Genomic DNA, 9,423 nt, shown 5'->3' on the forward strand with positions numbered 1-9,423 from the left:
TTTTGACATTTCATGTGTATCCCTGTAACGCTACAACTCTCTACCATTTAACACTGGGCGAAAGAATATATAGTAATATTATGCATCGATGTTGATTAATAATGATATAATTGTTACAAATGTACCTAACAGTGATCTTAACTGGGTTGGATTTGTCGTTAGAGTCGTTATTTTCACATAAATATACTCTGGGTCACGAAATGAGCGTAGCAGTCCACCATTTTTTATACATGTTGATTTTTATCGAATAAATTTGTACCCATCCGTCAATGATGGTTAACCCTGTGCGCAGTCACAGTTATCCTCCCTTTTCTATGTATTGTGCAGAGCAACGCAACAGTGTTCAAAAATGGTGATACCTAATCATCATCATCATCATCATCATCATCATCATCATCAACTTCTCCCAACTTGACCCATCAAACACGTTAGCGTTCAGCGCATTGAAATGGTTGCATTTTAATAGTGTTATTTAACCGAGCCTATTAACGACCAAAATATTCGAAATCCTCTACCCCGTTTCATACATGTACACAACCTGTCAGATTTGTCCTAGATTTACAGATTAATGGATACAATCGATGCATGTAAGTGCATTATGGTATCTGAACATGTTTATTTGGCATAATGACATAAATAAATGTGTGTTTGATAGTAGGCAATGATATTTTCGTAGAAATTTGAATTTATAACAAAGATAATTTAAAAATTGTGGCCGCGAGGATCCTCTGCGCAAGGCCCGTTTGCTACTTTTTGCTGGGATGGTGGACGTCACCAGTCTGCCATAGTCTAAAAATTGTCAAAAGACTGGTTGACGGCCATTAGGTGGACTAAATAAAACAGTAGTGACCACTGTTTTGTCAGACAATAACTCTACAAGCATATGGTGTCAATAATCTATAACAAACGTTGAATGAAGTTACTTCACCTGGTATCTTCACCAATATTTTTACCTTTGACACATATTAATATTTATCATTTTTGATTCAACGCGTTGGGCGGGTATTACCGAATTTCATCTTTTTTCATATCCCAAAAAGATCATAGTGCAAGTAATCAGCTTCAACAACGAAATTATTAACATCTGCAACATACCTTGTGTATGCCCTATTTCTCACAACACGGGAAATTGATTTTTTATCACTTTTTTCTTGAACTTCTTTTTTCGATAACAGTAACCGGAAGTGCTCTATGACCTCTATATACTATAGCCACGATATTTTATAGGTTACGTTATACCATTTTCTACGGCATTCCTTTTCAGTCATGTCACAGCTATGTCCCTTTTGAAGTTAATGCAATTCATCTCCCAAAAATTGACCTGAATACCTTCCTATGTTGCAGCCACGCTTTGATGCCATTGATAAGATGATCGAGTTCGCCTTGCAGAAAGATAAAAGTGATGTTTTATCCAACCATTTTACTATTCGGGATGTGATCTTAAAATTTAAGGACTGGCAATAACACAAAATAATATATATTCGAAGGTGTCGTTGAGCTGCTTAATCACGAGATGTCGAAAGATTCAGCTGCAGACGTTGGTCGTCTATGAAACGACTCTCAGTCCCTGTTTAAGACCAAGCTCTGGCATTGAAAACTTCTAGGCATATCAAGGAATCGACTGACTATCGTTTCATTAGCTTCGATCGTGCAATAGTGGCGTATACTTTTTTTTAGATTTTTAGCTTTTGTCGAAACTCTTTACACGAATTAACTGATTATTTTTACATATCTTTATTTATTAAACTTGTAACATATTCCGGAGCCGAATTTTATAGATAACTATGTGTTGATACTTATCTGGTCTCAACTTTGATCATTAATAATAAATTATAACAGTCTGATATTCAAACAAGTACAGTTTTTTGCTTTGCATTTTATAAGAAAACTAAGATTACAACATAATGGCACAAAATTAGAAACAAACAAATAATTTAAATGCTAAACTCTAAAATTGGAACAGCTAGTACCCTTAATAGTGAACGATGGGGTAAAGCTTGCAGATTGGGATATTCATTAGGCCCCGCTGAGATGAAACAGAGAGGCCATAAACCCATATCACACATACCTTGAGAGGCATTGATTTTTGGATAAATGTTCAAAGGGGCAAAGTATTTTTAAAACCATTATTTGAAAATATTGCAAATGAGAGAAGAAAACCAACCTACACACCGAGCCGATCGAATGTCTTAAATAGCCTACAAATGCAGGAGCATTTTAACCTCCCTTTTATTTCAGTGTAAATTTGAGTGACCATCAGAAACCTAAAAAAGCATCAAAATGTTAAAAATCATGGATTCATAACAAACACATCGTCGTAAAGAGCAAGACCTTCGGCGGTTAAGACAGGGACGTGTTAAGAAAATCTACGATTATAGAAGCGACATCAACGTTGTTGTTGTTATGATGCAGCTACTGAGGCAGCGAATACGAACATCGTGACAATACAAAGGCCTGTGACAAAGTGTGGCACTCTGGATTACCAAGTTACGCTGCGATATACTAAAACTTGTTGTGTTCGTCCCCTCAAAAATACCTCAGAATGGTTTCCAGTACGACAGGAGACAAGATAGGGGGTACGTTTCCGCCGATGATCTGTCTCCCCTATATGGATTAATTATTGATTTATTATAAAAACGTGGACACGGCATGTGCATGCATAGTATAAAACTTGGATCACCCACCGTGGCAGACGATATGGTATTGAAGTCGTTTTCCGTGAGTGGTTGCAAGGAAATGCTTGCCATTTGTAAAACATACACAAAATGTTGGAGAAATACGTATATATAACGCTAAAAAGTGTTTCTTTTTATTGTCTTTAATGAAGACGCGAATGAATGTAGTAAATGTATCTTTAAAACTGGCAGCTAAAGTTGTCAGTGAGTCGAACGTCTATACACATCCGATGATGCCATCTTGGGATTAAATGATGCACTTCTCAGCATTTTTGATACCATTTGTGCATCCTGTGTAAAGCTGCGAGGCGCTTTTATCAGCATCTGCAACAGTGGGCCCGGATACATTAAACTCTCTGACACCAATGACAATTAATTAGGGATGCAAACCAATATTCGAATATTCGATCGAACGTTTAGTATTCGAATGTCAAAATCAGTATTCGAATATTCGATGTTTTTGTTGAATTAACAAATTAATTAACTTTTTGCCTACAACTGTCATCTTCGTCTGTCTTGTTTTTACAACGATGGACCCGTAATGCCAGAGGTATGACACTATACACGCGCCATATCGGAAATATCGCCGGGAACTATAAACAGTCCCCGTAATTATGCATTCACTGGCTGTTAGACAGGTGACATCAAACACATCCCAATTATTTAGGGAATCGACCTTAATTCCAATGTGTTGTCTTCACTGCTAATCAAGCTTGGCGATATTACGCAAATCGCCTTGATGATTCGAAGGACATGTGCTAGTTATGCGCTTTAAACTGTTTTCCATGTTTCGATACAACGCTCTTGCGTTGAAGGGTAATTGTATGGTTTAACGTTTAAGGATGTGTCCTGTATTGTTGTACAATACATCTGTCAAAATCGACGTTTGGCCATGGTTGGTGTCGTTTTCGATAAATATTTTTCGTAAACATCAATCCCAGAACGAGGCTGCAAGTACCACGCTGGCGCATATCGTCATTTAACCGGGAAAAAAAAACGAAATTCCCCGATCTTATTTTGCATTGTTTACAAAAGTGAAAGCAGAGGAATTGATATAGTTCTTTTTTGTTTAAAATATAACGCTTTTTCTTGGGATATATTCTGAAAATGGGGGAATTCAGAGGCTAATTTATGAAACAATAAGTGTCTGTCGCGTGTATCAAATACGACAAAGAAGGGTAACAGGGCCCTGGCTATTACGTTAGTGAATATTAGTTTACTACAATTCTTAAAGGATCATTTTGGTATTCGAATATTCGATCGAAAGATTTATCGAATATTCGAATATCAGTTTTGCCATTCGTTTGCATCCCTGCAATTAATACATCTGTTGTATGGCTGCGAGCTGTGGTAAAAAAATTCGTCTTCAGATTTACTGAAGCTTGAACGAGCGCATATATTTTGTGATAAATAATTATATGCGTCACTGCGTATATGAAGAATAAAACAGACTAATCTGTATGTACAATAGGAATTGCTCCAACTGAAACTTTCGTTGATTTGAGTTTTGTACAATGACCCTTTTATTATGAAACTCTATGATCACACAGTTTTAAACCTTTTATTTTATAAGGCAGACTGTGTGTGATGCTCATAGTTTCAAACAATGACTTCATCGTATCTTTGAAAAGTTTTTGCATTAGGTGCTCTGAATTGTATTCCTCCGTCTGCAGATAGAGTTGGGATCTCCAATCATTGAAGTTGTTGTGATAAGAGTGAGGTTTGTGCACGTAAACTGGTTTAAACCCCCAGTAAATTTACATTTTACTGACCGTTCAAAGGCGGTACCTAACAATCCTTGACAAAAATACCTATATATATATATATATATATATATATATATATATATATATATATATATATATATATATATATATATATATATATATATATATATATATAGTATGTATGCACTGTGCTGTTTGTGGAGTTTTGTGCTGTTCTTCAATTTTTCTTGTTTGTGATTTTTTTTGTGTTCTATGTCTTTGGCGTTTACCAAGTGCCATTAAACCGGGTTTGTAGTTTTTCACATACGTATTGAGGAAGTAGCAGTTCTTTGGACAACTTCGTCGTTTACCAGACAAGAACCTAGCTAAACATGTGTTTATTAAATAACAACAACACACTCCGTGCATGCGAGGCTGATTCCCATGTCGTCAAGGAAGTGAAGGGTGTTATTGCTGCTGAGCTTCGTCGGCGCTTCCGCCCTTCGAACGATGCCACCGCCACATCCACCCTAGTCCTTGCCGCTCTATTGGACCCCCGCTACAAAGACCTGGACTTCCTGTCAACGGAACAGCGGCGCTACACGGAAGACGCGCTCGAGAGTAGATTGGACGATGTTCCATTTCGGTTGCCAACCCCGACGAGAGTGCGTCAACACCCTCCAAACGACCTCCGACTCATTGTTAACAAACTTAGAAACAGACTGTCATGTGATCTTGTTGATAAGATAATATTTCTGAATAAGAACAAGGCCATCATATGTGATGATTTTATTGATGAGTGATTTCATTGAATTGTATGTGCTTGTTATGTGCTAGATATGTATTTCATATGTCGATGTAATAATATTCGACACGCTGCTATGTATTGTATTGTATTACGATAACACTAGAAACATTCGACAGATAAAGAAAAGGGTATCGTGGTTTATAACTAAAATTAATAGATAACTATAACTTTTTAAAGATTCAATTTTTATCGAATATTCGAATATTCGATCGAAAGAATTACCGAATATTCGAATATCGATTTTGCCATTCGTTTGCATCCCTAGAACTTTATTTAAATGATATGCAGGTATATTGGCTATGGCAACGAATTTATGGGAACTATTCCAGAAAAATATAGACTTTTGTCGAAATATGGGCATCTTGATATTATGTTCAATTACTTACAAACGGGGATATTCAACAAACATTCACATTGAAAACGATTCTTAAAGTTATTGTTCGAAGTGTTCTAAGGGAGAAAACTGGCTCAACTTATTGGAGTCTCAAACGTCAGTTTGCGCTACAAGCACTGCATGGATACCTCAGAGAAGGGCGACCATGAGATCAGTCTTCAATCTGGTTTAAACAGTATTTATTCCATATAAGTACATTTAGCAAATACGTACATTACATACATAATAATAAAGGATTGAGGAGATAGCTTAGAGCTAATATTAATACCTCTATCCTTATCTGTCAGTTTATAGAAGCAAACGTGTAGACAACATTTTACCAAAATTAAATACAATGCAAAGTTGTTCAAAGGTTGTAATAGTTGCGTCTGTTGTAAAAGAAAACAATATGTTTGATGTACTAATGAATGCAAGCATCTGAGGCAGGAAAAAGATATTTTCAGTAACATTCTCCTTCCTTGTTCTGGGACAAGAGATGAAAGTTATGTAGGTGTCAATGATGTTACCATCTTCAATTTGTGTACTGTATGCCGTCGATATGAAGGCGCTCCATACAAAATCCCTGATATGCGACCTTTCCTTAAGTTAAAGCACGTTTGACGTTTTCAGTACCATTTACGAACACCGCATTGAATAGTCTTTGTCCTTATTATTTCAAAAGGTCGTCAATTGAAAGACCAACATTTGGTTGTGCATTGTTTATGTGCTAAGTAAAACGTGTTCAGAAGGTTAGTTTCACAACGAAGTGTTCCGAGGGAAGAAATTTCACACAACAATTGAAAATATTGGCCAGTAATACCATTGAGACAGGGCAAGGGTATAACAATGTGAGGATGTTCAAGGTTATATTTCCGAAATGAGAATCAAGTGGCATTATGTTATTGAAAGAGCTTCAAGGTTTGGTATATATTACGAAGGGCTTGTTCGACTAGTTAAACGGTGACTTCGCAAAAGGTTTCGCTAAAACTTGTTCAGATGCTAAAACTTTTGAAAGAGAATGAAACGGTAGTTAACAACAGGCCGTTAAACTATATTACTGTATCAGAGTTACACACCTTATTAAAATTATATTTCAAACTGATTAGCCATGTTGAATTTATGTCAAAACTGTTCAGTAAATTATGGAAAATGTGGAGAGATGACTATTTATCGAGCCTGAGGGAAAGGACTCAGTCAAAATTTAATTATAGTCGAATTAAGTCTATGGTTTTATCGCGTGTAGGGGACGTATTTTTTGTGAAAAAAGATCTTCCACAGAGTTGCTGGAAAACGGGAAAAGTTATGCGTCTTGCAGTGAGTAATGACAGAAACATGATAACAAAAAAACAACAACAAAAATAGTCCGGGAAGGGGCAAGCACGTGGACCCCCTACTTTGTGCCTGCAAATCGAAATTGGTCAAGGTATGCCCCTGCAAATTTATGAAATGTAAGTCTAAATTTCGAACTTAAATTTGTTTTCCTATCACCTAGGTATAGCTATTTCAAATATGCCCTTGTCTATTGTTTTATCATACGCGTGTTCATGTCACGGGACATTGTTAATCATTTATCAGTCGATGTGGCTGTGCAGGCGTCTTCCTCGTTCAATAGTGTAATAATGGATGCTTGAAAGTATACAAATAGAAAGGTAATGTCGTCCTGTCACAAAGTGTACAGTTTGTATATTTATGCACCTAACATTATAAAGTATTTTTTTTCTCTGATCATATGCTTATTTTATTCGAGGGAAACAAAATTCCACATCGGGCCTATACAACGATGTGCTCCAATGAATCTACTTACAAAGCTGCTTATCGGTGGTCTTTTTTATGACAAATTTGACTATCAATTGACGTGTCACAGACTATCCGGATGTTTCACTGCCGCAATGGTGGGCGTTCACGTGAAAGCAAATTGGCGTCGGTCTAAATATATGCAGTGGAATCGTCTATATTCAAACTTCATTCATGCAAATCGGCTTACGGTATAAACACTCAGTTTGAGCATACGATACCCAGTGGAAATGCTTCTGCAACCTGTAACTGTATCAGTGTGTGTATACCACGTGATAAATTGCGTCATATATGCTACGTAGGAAGGCAACATTTCGCTTAAAATAAAGACTTAAATCAAAGATAACTTTTCTTTTACTTCACCATTTTAACTAAAACAAAGGCAGTCTATGCGCTTAAGGAGCCCCGCCTTCGTTTTATTACCGAAGTTTGATAAGGTCATTAGTATCCTCAAAAACTTCGACAAACCTGTTTCCAAAATAATGTTTTGACAGTGATACGTCAGACGGCCGTATTTTGAAAAGGTTTGTCGAAGTGTTTTAAGAAACTAAACTCCCAATTAACCACTGGTAGAAGACCAAAGGCGGTGCTCCGTAAGCGGCGTAGACTGCGCTATGTTTAATTTAAAATGGTAAAAAAATAGTGAAGTCATCTTTGTTCAAAGTCTTCATTCTAAGCAAAATATTGCCTTCCGACGTAGCATTTATGACACAATTAATCACGTGGTATGCACACATTTTTAATACACGTTTATAATATAAATAGAAGATCTCAAATGAGTGGGGTTTATTTTTGTATCGAATTTATTAAACGAGTTCATAGTGCGAAGAATTTACATTGTGTGTTATTAGGATGCGTTATCCGCAGGATAGAAAATAGCCCGACATAAAAACATTTAATTAACATCAAGAAAACCATAAATCATGTCTTAATTAACAACCGATTTTCAAAGGTTTCATTTAAAACAACAAAAATACATAGTTCGATCCATTATATTTACACCTCAACTTCCATTCCTTAAATGAACTGCCTTTCGGCAATTGCGTTCATCAATCGATGAACGCAACATCTTCGGATATGTTAGGATCGTAATTCATTGCATAACAATATACATGAAAGCTATTGATCTTGTTATTGGTTGTATTGTGTCTGCAGGTCCCGTAAAATATAGATCAACATTTTTAAAAGTGTTAGTTTATTAAATTTTAAGTATATTGGTACCAGAAGTGTTTCAATTTTACGATTTAAAGTGATTTCAAGTGGTTGATCTTTTCCCGCGTTATTGTGACGTCATTTGAAAAAAAATTGTTTCCGGTAATAGTCGGGTCGTTCTATTTACAGAATGGGTAAAAACGGATTACTGAAAGGTTTTCTTTAATGAAATGAAGTATTTGTTTAACAATTCTTGAATGAAATAATGAACTATTGGTGTAAATATAAGGAATGAATTGCGGGGTTGATGTCATTATCGGGGATATTGAACGCAATTGGGTTGGTCAAAGTACGCGTGGAGACCTTCGGACTCCACACACATTGACCAACCCAATTGCGTTCATACCCCGATAATGACATCAACCCCGCAATTCATTTCTTAATTAATCAAGCAAATCAATAAGAAGAGCAATGTCATAACTGCGTGACGTCATTAGTAATCACGCGAGTGTGTACATGTCATTTGGCGGTTGAAGTTTAAAAATAACATATAAGACAGCGTCGCAGTCGCTTTCAATAGTGCGAATTCGCTTTGTAGCTGGTCGATTACAGCATGGATTTTTGTCATTTTGATGGATGTGCACAAGGACATTACCTCCGTGAATTGGAGAAACATAAATGTTGTAAAATCCACCAAATAAGTGGGATTTGATGTGGAATAAGTGACTGTGACTGTGTGTGAACTTGAGCATTGCTGGCGAAGAATGAGCATTTTGCAAGGAAGTAGACGGGGTATTTCCACTGGAAATGCTGGACATTTCCTTGTGTTGATTTGGATTTATGTGGCTATAGTTGTTTATAGATGCAATGTTTTTGCGTACCGACGTTTGCATAATCTGGTTCGCAGGAACATTG

The 9,423-nt window shown here is 36.4% G+C and overlaps 1 pseudogene; it reads right to left on the minus strand.

Moving 5' to 3' along the window:
- LOC128237242 (uncharacterized) overlaps positions 1 to 1,195 on the minus strand; it is a 62,993-nt pseudogene extending 61,798 nt beyond the window's left edge.
- Positions 1,196 to 9,423: the final 8,228 nt, after the last annotated feature.

Source organism: Mya arenaria, chromosome 6 (assembly GCF_026914265.1).
Source record: "Mya arenaria isolate MELC-2E11 chromosome 6, ASM2691426v1".
In the NCBI taxonomy this organism is placed as follows: domain Eukaryota; kingdom Metazoa; phylum Mollusca; class Bivalvia; order Myida; family Myidae; genus Mya; species Mya arenaria.